Consider the following 14,276-nt stretch of genomic DNA (forward strand, 5'->3'; position numbering starts at 1 on the left):
TTTCACCAATGTCCTGCATAACTGAAGCATAACTTCTTATTTTTATGTTCAATTTCTATCAGAAAGTCCAACAGCCTTCTCAATTATTTGTTGTATCCTGCACACTAACTTCACAACTTATACACTAGAACACTAAGATCCCTCTACAACATGGAATTTTGCACTCTATTAAGTCATGTACTTTTTTTTTGCTTTCTTTTCCTGCCAAACTAGATAATTTGACATTTACTCAATTTATACTCCATTTTAGTTATTGTTAGCTCTAAGAATTTTACTTTGCTTTAAATTCATTTGTGGGATCTGGGTATCACTGGCTGGCCTGCTGTCCAAAGATACCCCTTGAGATAGTGATGGTGAGCTCCCTTCTGGAACCACTGCAGTCCATACGCTATAAGTAACCCGCAATGAGTTTATGGACAAGTTCCAGGGTTTTTGACCCATTAACACCGAAAGAATGGTGATATATTTACAAGTCAGTATGGTGACAGGGTTTGAGGGGAACTTGCAGGTGGCAGTGTTCCCATGTATTTGCTGTCCTTTTCCTTCTGGATGGTCGTGGTCAGACGTTTGGAAGGTGCTGTCGAAGGATATTTAGTGAATTTTTTGTAGGTGCTACACACTGCTGCGACTGAGCATTGGCGGTGGAGGGAGTGGATGTTTGTGAATATGGTACCAGTCAAGCGGGCTGCTTTGTCCTGGATGGTGTTGAGCCTCTTGAGTGTTGCTGGAGCTGCACTTCTCAAGTGTTATTAAGTTGAAGGCGTGTACTGTACCTTTAAGAGAGAGTAAATGCTGTTCTGAACTGAGAGCTTATAAGCACCTGTGTATATGACTAGATAGCAGCCCAGTAGTGTACTGGAAAATTGAAAATATGTAACATTTGGCTGTGAAATGGATACCTGAGTGTTGGTTGCTGTTTTGACAACAATTTGAACTTCACCAGTGTATGCCCCATGATACTAGAACCCAATTAAGTTTGAATTTATTGTTTTGCCAACATTAAACCAATGAGATGATCCGATACTGGGGATATACAAAGCAGGCATTTTGAAAATCGGAGAGAGAGCAACTGCCATCGAGAGAGACCCAAGAAATTAGTAAACACAATCAAAGATATCTTTTCATATGAAACACATTCGCAGTAAATGAACGGTGGTTCAGTGGTTAGCACTGCTGCCTCACAACAAGGGACCTAAGTTCGATTCCAGCCTCGGGTGGCTGCCTGTCTGGAGTTTACACATTCGCCCCATTTCTGCATGGGTTTCCCCGGCTACTCTGGTTTCCTCGCACCGTCTGGAAATGTACAGGTTAGGTGAATTGGCTATGCTAAATTGCCCATAGTGTTCAGGGATGTCTAGGTTAGGTGCATTAGTCATGGTCAATATCAAGTAATAGGGTAGGGGAATGGGTCTGGGTGGATTCCTCTTCGGAGGGTTGGTGTGGACTTGTTGGGCAAATGGTCCGTTTCCACACAAGGGATTGTATGATTCTAAGGTGATCCAGGAAGGTCTTCAGCCAGAAGAAAAAGACACCAAAGATTCTGAAATTAAGTTGATGTAATCTTAATAAGTGTCTTACTGGAACCGCATATAGTTATAGAGTTAGAGGCAGGGAATAAGCAGTTAAGCGAAAGGGGCCTTAGGGTTGTGAATGGTTGTTTAATGCTCACGTTTAGAGTTTAAAAAATTTATGTTATTTTCTTTAAACAGCGGTATTGGGGAGCTCTCTGTCACTCATATTTTAACAGATTACGAGGCAAGGTGAGCTTTCCTGGATGTTTGGTTTAATTCACAGAAGGGTTCACCGCCGTGTCGTAACACAAGAGGGGAGTATTCCGTCACATTCCTGAATTAGCTTTGGAGGATAGTGGGCAGGAACTGGGGAGTTAGGAGGTGAGTTATTCACCACAGTATTCCTAGCGTCTGACATGCTCTGTAAGCACTGTTTATTTGGCGAATCCAGTTGGATTTCTGGTCAATGATAACCCTAAGAATGTTGACAGTGGGAAATTCAATTATGGTGACATCATTAAATGTCAAAGGGCTGTGGGTAGATTGTCTCTTCTTGGACATCACCATTGCCTGGCATTTGTGTAGCGCATTTGTTCTTTCGAAAATGGGTGACAGGTTTAGATAGACAATCTAGACTGGCACACACTTGGACAGCTGAAGGGCCTGTTCCTGTGCTGTAATTTTCTTTGAATGTTGCTGGCACTTGTCAGCCAAAGCCTGAATACTGTCCAAATCTTGCATATGAACATGGACTACTTCAGCATTTGAGGAGTTGCAAATGTTGCTGAACATTGCATGATCATCGGCTAACATCCCCACTTCTCACGTTATGGTGGAAGGAAAGTGATTGATAAAGCAACTGAAGATGGTTGGGCCTAGGACACCATCCTGAGGAATTCCTGCAGAGATGTCCTGGAGTTGAGGTGACTGACTTCCAACAACCACAACCATCTTCCTATGTGCCAGGTTAGACTCCAATTCGTGAAGGACCCAATACCTGTTGATTCCAGTTTTATTAGGGCTCCTTGGTGCCACACACAGTTGAATGCGGGCTTGACGTCAATGGCTGTCACTCTCAACTCTTCTCTAGAATTCAGTTCTTTTGCCCATGTCTCAACCAAGGCTCTAATGAGGTAAGGAATGGAGTGGCTTTGGCAAAACCCAAACTGAGTGTCACTGAGCAGGTTATTGCTGAGCAGGTGCTGCTTGACAGTTCTGTTGATGATATCTTCCATCATTTTCCTGATGATCAAAAGTACACCGATGGGGTGGTAACTGGGTGGATTGTATTTGTCCTGTTTTTTGTGTACCAAAGCGATTTTCCATTTTGTCGGGTAGATGCCTGTGTTGCAAATGGAACGTGGCTGGGGAGCAGCAAGTTCGAGAGGACAAGTTTTCAGTACAATTGCTGGAACAATGTCAGGGCATAGATTGTGCAGTACCGATTGTCTCCAACCATTCATTGACATCACCTGGTGTGAATCAAATTGACTGAAGACTAGGGACCCCTGGAGGAGACCAAAATGGATCATCCATTTGGCACTTCTGGCAGGCTTCAGCTTACTTTTGCATTTGCATGTTGGATTATTCCATCATTTATTTCATTGCATGACCATTCACAACTGAAGGTGGCAGAATTGCAGACATTAGATCTGATCTGCTGCTTGTGAGATTCCTCTGCCTATCACTTGCTGCTTATGCTGTTTGGCATGCAAGTAGTCATGTTTGGTAGCTTCACCAGGTTGACACCTCATTTTCAGGTATGCCTGGTGCTACTTCTGGCATGACTTCCTGTTTCATTGAACGAGAGCTGATCCTCTGGCTTGATAGTAATGGTTGAGTGGGGAATATGGCGGACAATGACGTTTCAGATTGTGCTGCAATACAATTCTGCTGCTGTTGATGGCCCAAAACGCTTCATGGATACCGAGTCTTGAGTTGCTCGATCTATTCAAAGTCTGTCCCATTTAGCACGATGGTAATGCCATACAATACGATGGAGTGCATTCTCAATTTGAAGGCTTGACTTTCTTTCCACAATGACTGTGCAATGGTCACTCTTACTAATACACCACCTGCAGATCGGTCAGGATGAGGTCAACTCCCCTCCTGTTGCTTCCCTCAGCACTTGCTGCTGAACCAGGCTAGCAGTTATGTATTTTAGGATCTGACCAGCTCGATCAGTGGTGCAGCTGCTGTAACACTCTCAATGGTAAACATTTAAATTCCCTGACAGAGTACATTTTGTGCCTTTACTACCCTCAGAGTTTCTTCCAAGTGTCGGTCAACATTCATCAGCTGAAGGACAGTATATGGTAATGAGCAGGAGGTTTCTTTGTTCATGTTTAACCTCAAGCCATGAGACCTCATGGGGTCCAAAGTCAATGTTGAGAGCTCCTTGGGTAACTCCCTCCTGACTGTCTACCACTGTGACACTACCTCTGCTAGTGGGATAGGACATATCCAGGAATAATGATAAAGGAATTATCTGATTTCAGCCCCATGACTGGTTGTCCTTTTTGAATGTCAAGTCCAAGGCTCCAGCAGCCAGCAACACATGATGCTGACCTAGCCCACGATGCCCTCCTCCCGTGAACAAGTAATTTTTTAAAAATCGTCAATTTTCGTTGAACTTCTGCATCAGGCAGCTTCAGACTCAAATCAATCTACAGCCTTTAACGACAAACTTGTGTGCAGGAGACACTGCTCTATGGGAGGTACGGTCTTTAAAATGGGACATTAAACCAAGGTGGATACAAAACATACTCAAGCAGTCTTCAACAAAACTGTCACCCAACTATCAATAAACCCACCAAATTCACCGTCAAATTGTTTCTCCCACTGAAACATGTGGCAGCATCTTGTGCACAAAGTGGCCACTATCTGATCACACTGTCTCTACTCTAATGCACTCTGGGATGTATTACAGTATTCAAAGGCACTACATAAATACAAGTTATTCATTATTTGCCTGTTTATCCAGTTACCAAGAGCTACCATCCAGCTGCATAATGTCTCAGTAACTGCATGTTCAGGTATAGGGTCTTGCTTGGGGCATAGTTTCAGACTAGTCTGGTCTCGTTGTGCATTTATGTGCAAAATTAAAAAATTTCCTTAGAAGAGATTATCCATTCAGCCAGACAGTTCAGAAAGTGCATTTTATCAAATCTCAGTGCCGAACAAACCTCAAAATCCTGCTACGTTCACTTCAATGTGGGCTCATGCTGTGCCAATGGAACTCATTAAGTTTCTTTTGCCTCTACAGTCCGACGCACCACCTGGTCACTTGTGTCTTAAGTAAACTAGAGGTCACTTTGATGAGGATTAGAAGTTATTCTTAAAAATGATCAGCAGATGAGTTTATAGATGCAAATATAGTCATGACAGTAACAACATAGGTCTCCTTAGACATGTTCAGAATTCCAACAGAAAGGAGGTCCCCATAATGTTCAACACCCTCAACCCCACCATCGACTACCCTTTCACTTTCAGACAACCTTGGTGTACTTTCCCTTAGCTGAGTGTTACACATCATCCAGGAACTATTGCATCATTCCTTCACCGTCACTGGCTCAAAATGCTGGAACTCCCTCCCTAACATGACTGCAGAGTGTACAGGTACTGGGGGAACTGCGACTTGCCATGGCAGCAGCTTACCGTAATCTTTGCAATGGGACTGACAACAATTGCTGGCTTGGCCAGAGATGCCCACATCCCATGGGAGAATATACAAGAGAAAATCCTGCTTTTATTGCAGTTTCCCAATCCCTCCCAAAAACAAGGCAATCTGAAGAGGAAATTGCCATTGTATATGGAAAAAAAAATCAACTGACAGCCCCAGATTTCAGCCAAGCTAACAAAGGAAAACCAAAGCCAGATGCTCAAAAGATCTACCAATGAAGAATGCTGTCTGATATCAAAAATTGAAGTAATTTACAAAAAATGGATTTCACAGCACTGCCCTTGACAGTAATTATTATAGCTGTGGGGTAAAACCACTCCATGAGTGTATAGGGTGGCACTTATGAGTCATCTTTCTTAAGAAATCACTCAATAACACATCAGATTTCAAATATCAAACAGCTGCAAGTAATAGCTGAATAAGTGCAAGCTGGCGATTCCTCAATGTTAACATTATTTCTTTCACTGCAAAGTTAGGTGAGGTTGTTGGCAACAGAGTTCTCAGAATCCATCCAAAGATAAAAATGCCAAGTTCTGTCGGTTGGATTTGGAAGATATTTTGTAACAGTGGAGAAGTCAACTTGCTGGTGACTCAGTCTGTGCAAGTGACAGCACCGACTGTTGAGCAATGACTTTATGCAAGTGTTCTCGACTGGGCCAGTAAGCAGATCGCACAAAATCCTGAACATGACGCCAGTTCCATTCCCCTGTCCAGATGTGCGACTTCAAACAGGAGCAGGGGAGTTAAACCCTGTATCATGGCCAGTATTTATTATCCAATGAACATCACAAGAATGAAGTCCGCTGATCACTACCCCATTGTTGTTTATGGGAGGTGACTGTGTGCAGATGGCTACCACATTCATTACATTGCAACAGGGACTACCTTAATAAAAGGCTTGCTGTGAAGGGCTTCAGGGTATCTGTTGGTCGTAAAAGGCTCTACACAGGTCAAAATTTTTAAGGTAGTGCCATAAGAAGTTACAACACAGAGAGAGGTCATCCAGCCCATTGTCCTTGTGCCAGCTGAGAGAAATACTAGCCCGCAACACCCCTCCCTATCTAATACCATCTACCAGCACCAGGTCCATAGCCTACCAGATTACTACACTTCAGGTGCAAATCCAAGTACCTTTTATACCCCATATTGTGTACACCAATCACTTTAAATCTGTGGCACCTGATAACTGACATTTTAGTTCACTCTACTGTATATCGGTCCCTCAGTATTTTAGAGTCATGCAGCATGAAAACAGACCCATCAGTTCATCTCATCCATGCCGATCAGACATCCTAAACTGATCTATTTCCATTTGCCAACATCTGGGCAATATCCCTCTGAAACCTTCCTACTCATACTGACATCTAGATACCTTCCTAATGTCGTAACTGTACCCACATCCCACCACTTCCTCTGGCAGCTCATTCCGTACATGCATCACCCTCCACATGAAAATGTTGCCCCTGAAGTCCCTTTTAAATAATTCCCCTTTCACCTATGCCTTTAGTTTTGGAGTCCCCTACCCTGGGAAAAAGACACCGGCTATTCACCCAATCCATGCCCGTCATAATTTTATAAACCTCTAAAAAGTCACCCCTCAACCTCCGACACTCCAGGGAAAGAAGCCCCAGCCTATTTAGCCTCCCTGTAGTTTAAACCCTTCAACTCTGGCAACATCCTTCTAAGCCTTTTCAGAACCCTTTCAGGTTTAGTAACATCTTGCCCAGCCTCCTCTGCTCGGAGGAAAAATTCCCAGCCAATCAAATCATGCCTCATAGGTGAAATTCTCTTGCCTGGGCAACATACATGTCATTCCTCTCTGTACTCTCTCCAATACAATTATGTCTTTCCTGTAATTTCAGCTGTAACCTACCAGCTGTTTCAAACAGTTCCAACATTACATACCCGCTTTTGCATTGCATAACTTGTCCAATAAAGGCAGACATTCCATCAAAGGTCAGTGTACATGAATGCCAAGGTTCCTCACTTCCTATACCTTTCTCAACATCCTCCCATTCATTGTGAATTGCCGAGCTCTGTTTGCGTTCCCCAAATAAAATACCTCACACGTCTCCAGACTGAATTTCAACTGCCATCCTTCCATCCAAAAACTGGTACAATTCTGGAATCGACGGCTATTCTCTTCGCTGCCAACCAACTAACCGATATGTCTCACTTGCAAATTTCAGAGTAATCTGACATTTCCTGTTGTTGAGCCAATTATGATTCAACTCACCACATTCACCTGTATTCTATGGGCTTTTCTGACCAGTATGCAATTTGTGAATTCATCAAATGGGCTTACTAAAACTCATACAGACAACATTCACGTTATGATTTTTACGGTGACATAATGTTATTGAAATATAAACTGGAAAATGGAAATTTGAAATGCTTTGTCACAGACAAAGATCCACTTGTTTCTTTTTAACAACTCAAAGGAAAAGGGCAACTACATTGTGTCTACTCATTGATTACACAAGTATATGTAATTTCAGGGAGAATCTGGATTTGATATTTGCACAAGACGAGCTGGCATCAGGTACTTTTGGACTGAAATACAAAGCAACTGCCCAGCAACAGCTTTTGGACTGGTTAAGTTGTAGTTTTGGCTCTGAACTCAGAGGTCCAAAAGCCTATGAAGGAAGTCTGCTTGCTCACTCTCCTTCACAGAAGGGCTGGTTTGAGTGGGTTTTAGGGCCAATTTGATTGCAGCCAACAGATACTGCCTTAGTCAAGAGGCTTTCAAGTTTAAAAAAATACACTTGCACAATAGGCTTAATTATGGGCGACATGATGGCTCAGTGGTTAGCATTGCTGCCTCACATTACCAGGGATCCGGGTTCAATTCCAACCACAGGTGACTGTCAGTTTGGAGTTTGCACATTCTCTCCGTGTCTGCGTGTGCTTCCTTCCACAGTCCAAAGACACGCACATTAGGTGATTGCCTATGCTAATGATTGCCCATAGTATTCAGGGATGTGTCGGTTAGGTACATTAGTCAGTGGAAATGTCAAGTAATCGGGACATGGGACTGAGTGAGACATTCTTCAAAGGGTCAGCGCTGATTTGTTGGGTCTAATGGCCTGTTTCCACACTGTCAGGATTCTCTGAATGAAAGGGGAGTGGCCAGTTCTCCCAGCTCAGCTTTTCTTTGGTTTGGTTTGGTTTTAGCAAGCAGTCAGTTTCTGAGGCTGCTGGTCAAAGAGACATTTCTAGGTTGACCCTCTCTGTATGTATATCACTGATATCTCTATGGTAAGAACCTGTGTTTGATTGTACATTTTTTGCCAAAGGGGTGCTTATGAGGATGTTGCAAGTATTTGGAACAGCATTATTAAGTTGTGATAGTGTCAACTGGGTTTTAAAGTAGTTAAGTTATCCTATTTTCTGCTTTGTTTTGTTTGTGGTGCATTCAGTACTATGTAAATAAATTCGTTTTTGTTTCAAACCGAATGTTTTGACCAACTGCATCACTCCTGGAATATCCATCCTAACACCTGCTTAACAAAACTAGAAAAGTTAGGGTCTGAGCAACCTTCTTGAAAGGTTTTGAGGGGGGTCTGGCCTGGTCCACAACAATTACCACCAAAAACTGAAAGAACTCTTAGAAAGTCACCCCATTTCATATCTTTTAATTTGGACCCTTGATCCACAAACTTGATTCATTTTCTGCCTATATTTTCCACCCACCATAAACTTATCTACCTTGTCCACGTTGCCTGACCTATTTGTGAATGAACATGTATGTGTTTGGATTTTATGGGTGGTATAGTGTAAATATGCATCTTTGCAATTCATAATAATGCCACCTGTTAAAGGATATGTTTCTTACAAATAAATATATTTCAGTTTTCTTGTTCACTAACAGAACATAGTGAGAGCTTCTTTATGCCTCAGTGGTCACACAGTCAGGTGAACTAACCTTCCTCGTGATTATACTGGTCATATTTCACATTTGTGGGGACTTGTGCAATAATGGGGTCTGACTTCCAGGACATTTATCCCATGTGGGCTGCAAGATTACCTCAACAATCCTCCTTGTTACTAATTTGAGGTTTTTTTTTTGAGGAAGATAGACTTGATTTTTGCTGAAGAAAACCATGCTGACAATCCTTATCAATGCATGGTCCCAAGTGACAATTTATCTTGAGAATGGATTCTCACTCCGTTTTAAACCATGAAAAGACATTGACAGACCTCCATTTCTCTAATATGTCACCCAGTATTTTCTCCCTAGCATCCTTTAACAGCTACCCATTTTTCCCTGGTGACTTATCCACATTCAAGGATGTCAGTACTTCTCACATTATACTTACTTTATCTAATATTTCACACTGCTCCTCTTCAACTAGAATGTCTGCATCTTCCTGCTCCTTTGTGAAGACAGAGACAAAGAACTCATTAAGGACCCTGTCACATCATCTTCATTTATGAATAACTTATCTTGATTATTTCTGGTAGGTCCTGATCTTTCCTTCAATATTCTGGTTTTCATGCGCTGATAGAAGACCTTTGGATTTCTTTTCATTTTAACATTCAATATTTTATTTTATCTTCATTCTGTATTCCTAATTTCCTTTCTTGTTTCACTTTTTATACTTGTCCAGGCTTTCTGCACAAAGAACTTCATGTGATAGTCATAAGCTTTCTTTTCTTGCCTTATCTTATCCTGTATATATCTGAAGAGCTGGGGGGGGGTGGGGTGAGGTGTCTAGATTTGGCAGTACCACCTTTTTTATTTTGATATGTCTGCACAGGACCAACAGAATCTTGTTTTTGAATATCGCTATTGATTTTGTTTCAAGTAGCTATATCCAGTTCACCTTTGGCAGATTTCTCTGAACGCCATAAAATTTGGAACTTGAGTTTTTTTTTCCCCCATAACAATGCTAAATATAACTTTATCACGGTCTCTAGCCCTAAATGACCACTTACTGCAACTTCATTCACTTGCTCAGTGTCATTTCCGACTGTGTTGCGGCAATACAGGACATTGGTTAGACCACTATTGGAATACTGTGTACAATTCTGGTCTCCCTGTGATAGGAAGGATATTGTGAAACTTGAAAGGGTGCAGAAAAGATTTACAAGGATGTTGCGAGGGTTGGAGGGTTTGAGCTACATGGAGAGGCTGAAGGGAGTGGGGATGTTTTCCTTGTAGCGTCAGAGGCTGAGGGGTGACCTTATAGAGGTTTATAAAATCATGAGGAGCATGGATAGGGTAAATAGACAAAGATCTTATGCCCAGGGTAGAGGGCATAGGTTTAAGGTGAAAGGGGAAAGATTTAAAAGGGACCTGAGGGGCAACTGTTGTCTGCAAAGGTGGTGCATGTATGGATTAAGCTACAGAGAAAGTGGAGGATGCTGGTGCAATAACATTTAAAAGGCACCTGGACGGGTATATGAATAGGAAGAGTTTAGAGGTATACGGGCCAAGTGCTGAAAAACGAGACAAGTTTAATTTAAGACATCTGGTTGGCAAGGACACATTGGACTGAAAGGTTTGTTTCTGTGCTGAACATGTCAAAATGTTACATGCCAGTAAAAAAAAATCCCTTGAAAGCAGTTTGACAATATTCTGCCTCCATGTCTTGCATACTGCTTGTATCACAGTTCATTTTAAGGTAGTTAAATCAGCCAGTTGTGACAGCTGAATTGCTTTTGCGGTCATCAATTTGCCTACATACTTGCTTCCCAATGTTCTGTTCATTATTTGGAGGTCTCCAATATGCTCCTAGTTGTGTGACTGCCCTGTTTTAATTTGAATTCAACTTACATTTGAGGATTCATTGAGTGTATCATGCCTCCTGACAGCTGAAATTGATTGTTCAGTCAATAATGCAACACCACCCCATTTTAAAAAAAAAATTAGTATATTCTTTGCGTTTATATACATATTAACACTGTCAAACTCCTCACTGCACATGTTCTAACCTTCGCTTTTCTTGTCTGTCATGGTCACCCAATAATTATCTGTCTCCCAGCCTGGACTCAAAAATTTGTCACAGGGATGTGTCCTCTACACTGCCAACCTAGTTTAAACCCGCTAGCTTGTGAGGATATTCATCCTAGTCCCGCTCTGGGGATAGAATATCCAGGCCATCTTCCCTAGAACACGTCCCAGAACTTGAAAAATCTTGATGCCCTCCTTCTTATATCAGCTTTCCAGCTTGGAATTCAACTGTCCAATTCTCCTATTTCTAGGCTCACGAGCACGTGGAAGTGACGGTAATTCTGAGATTACTGCTTTAGAGGTCTGTTTTTGATTCTCGTGCCTCGCTTCCTAAAACCTGCTTTCAGAACCACTGTGCCCTTTCCTACCTAAATCACTGAGGACCATGATCTCCGGCAGTTCACGTTACCCCAGAAGCAGCTGGGGAAATTAACGAATGACTCTGAAAGACAGAAAAAAGCAAAGGTTAAAAAGTGTACAGCACAGGTGTTTGACAGCATTGAAAGGTGTATACAGGGGGTCCCTAATTTACAAATGCAATCTCATACGAGGCTGAAACTTCAAAGCTCTGACGTACAACCATTTCCTCTATTTATGAATGGCTCCTTTACATCGTTCTGCATTAAGTTCCGACTTGCATACAAACGAACTTGTGAACAGCCTCAAGATTGGAATCCACTCGCAACCCGGGGATTTGTATATATTTATACTCTGCTATTCTGCAGCATCTTTGAGCCTGGCACTATGGAGGCAATATACCATTCTGGAGTTACATCTACAGATACCTGTTTCCACAACCACAAATCCCCTTATCACTACTGCTCTTCTTTTCATCATCTTCTCTGCTGTACAGCAAAGCTGCCACAACCTTGGGTGTGACTACACTTCTCTGAGCAACCAATTCCCTCAATGAAATCCAAAACAGGAAACCAATTAGCAAGCAGGACCTAAGAGAACTCCTACAAGACCTACCTGATGTTCCCCACTGGTCACCCATTCCCTTTCAACCACCAAGCCACTAAACTCTTGACAATGACTAATTCTCTTAACTTCCTTCCCACATGGCTCCCAGTTTGGTTTATTTTAATAACTCCATTTTGTTTGGTCTTAGCTTAACAACCCTTACAAAAATCAGTAAATCTTACTAAATCCAACTGATAATTAACACACTACACTTGTTGCAATAATCCTTACTCAAAGCAGCTCTTTCCTCCATCCATCAAATTCTCTCATTAACCTAATTCGTTGTTATTCAGGCCTGTGATCTCACTCAGGCCTAGTCTCCTGACCATGTGATTTGAAAAACATCCCCCTTCCTTAAAGCTTAGATGAATCGCCAGTTAGTTTATGTTCCTGCTTCAATAAAAAGCATCGAATGAACAAAATGCTTTCAGCTGATTGACAGGTATCTGCCACTACCAAGCAGTTCCCTATTTAAACAAGATATTCCACCTGATTTGAAGGTCATAGTTTTAAGTCAAGAAAATCCATATTTAATCACTTAAAAGACTTACCTGGACTTATTGGTAAAGAGAGGAAATTGAAATAATGGTTAAACTCAAAATATGATTTGAGAATTACTTTGAGGATAACAAGGTCACACATGCTGAATGAGTTGATCCTGGGTTATGGAGAGAAGGGTGGAAATTGCAGAATGATCACAATCATTCAGTGTTTTTTACAAATGTGATTAGTGTTATATATATTAAAAGATTGTTATCATGTCTACTGAAAAACAAGAGGTGAGAAGGGATAAACCCTTCTGAGCGGGGCAGTGAAAATAACTCGGGAACATTCTCAAGGTCAAGGTCAATTCTGACTTGGAGAATATGAAGTCCAGGTTTGTTGAACAATAATCACGTCTGACTCACTTCAGTTGAGATCAAGCAACAGAGTTGACGAAGCAAGTTGGGTAGATACACATGTGGAAGTCACTCAAAAGGTGACACTGTGGATTATGGGGTTGGATTACAGATATAATACAACAGAATGGTAGAACAGTACCGTGAAGTTACCTGCCTCCTCCTACTCTTTTCACCCATTTAAAAAGAACTCAATAAAGTTAAAAAACTGAAGATGACTTGGAAGAGTAAACCTCCAATGCTGAACAAAGTACTACAGTTCGAGGTGGGTAACCAGGCTTTAACTACATCCTTCCCAAGAACGGATTGCCATACTGGACTTCAGGAATTGCTTACATTGTTTTGAAGGGGTACCAATGCTCCAATTTCAGTCGATTACAGCAGCAATTAATTCAGTTGCACTAGCATTTGATACTGTCATAATTTGTTGTTTGAATGCAAGACACAGCAGACCTATGGTAAATGAGAAATAAAACTGCATCTATACAAATCACCTTTTACAACCTCAGAACATTCCAAAGTCAAATGCAAAACCCACTGCAAAGATCGAGAAAGAGGGAAAGTAGGAGCGGATTGGAAAGTGGCCGGTAACTGACTGCCTTAGAGGTGTGCAGCAAGGGTGGTAGCGTTTAACAATGTATACTTGTGAAAGATGAGCCCCTTCATGACATGTGGAATGAGTGAGAGAGCAGAAAGTCTGCGCAGTATGCAGATTCAAGTATCACTGCCTCCAGAGATCCAACAAAGACCTGGTACAGATATCCCACCCTTAGTAGTCAAACAGATATCCAAGGACAAAATATCTACATCTTAACTGTGCCAACTTACCTTAACTGGCAACAGTGAGATCTACTGCTTGGGTAAGGTGGTCGGAGATCAACCTGCATTTCCATTACTCACTGCTTCTCCCCCCTTCCCCTCCCAAAAGGAAGCAAATTGGTGAACATTCAATATACTCAGTTGTAACAGATGATTTGCCAAATATGGTCAAGTAAATCTGCCTACACATAGGTGTACTCAGATGAGGAAGTAAGAAGCTGCAGTGCTGACACCCATGAAGGCAAGAAATAGGCAAAAACAAGTTAAAAATTATACAATATGCATGCGTGTACATTCAATTCTTAAATGCACCCTTTGACAGCACACAACACAAAGGGCTGGACATAAAAGGATTAAAGAATAAAGCTTCAAACATCAGCCTCAAGAGAAGACAAACTCTCAATCATCGAGCAGTTTTTGAGGGAGGTGAATTCAGACTGCAAGCT

General features: G+C 41.8%; 1 protein-coding gene across 1 annotated transcript in view; it reads right to left on the bottom strand.

The window, feature by feature from the left end:
* Positions 1-14,276, bottom strand: part of cnnm3 (cyclin and CBS domain divalent metal cation transport mediator 3) — a 48,452-nt gene that overhangs the window by 12,999 nt on the left and 21,177 nt on the right. The window contains exons 9-10 of the transcript XR_006309941.2: positions 11,518-11,591; positions 9,513-9,569 (exon numbers count right to left, since the gene is read on the bottom strand). The gene's annotated coding sequence lies outside the window, so the exon portion shown is untranslated. The remainder of the gene's footprint in view (positions 1-9,512; positions 9,570-11,517; positions 11,592-14,276) is intronic.

This window comes from Chiloscyllium plagiosum, unplaced genomic scaffold (genome assembly GCF_037043375.1).
Source record: "Chiloscyllium plagiosum isolate Xiang-an unplaced genomic scaffold, Cpla_swu_hap1 HiC_scaffold_48, whole genome shotgun sequence".
Taxonomy (NCBI): Eukaryota; Metazoa; Chordata; class Chondrichthyes; order Orectolobiformes; family Hemiscylliidae; genus Chiloscyllium; species Chiloscyllium plagiosum.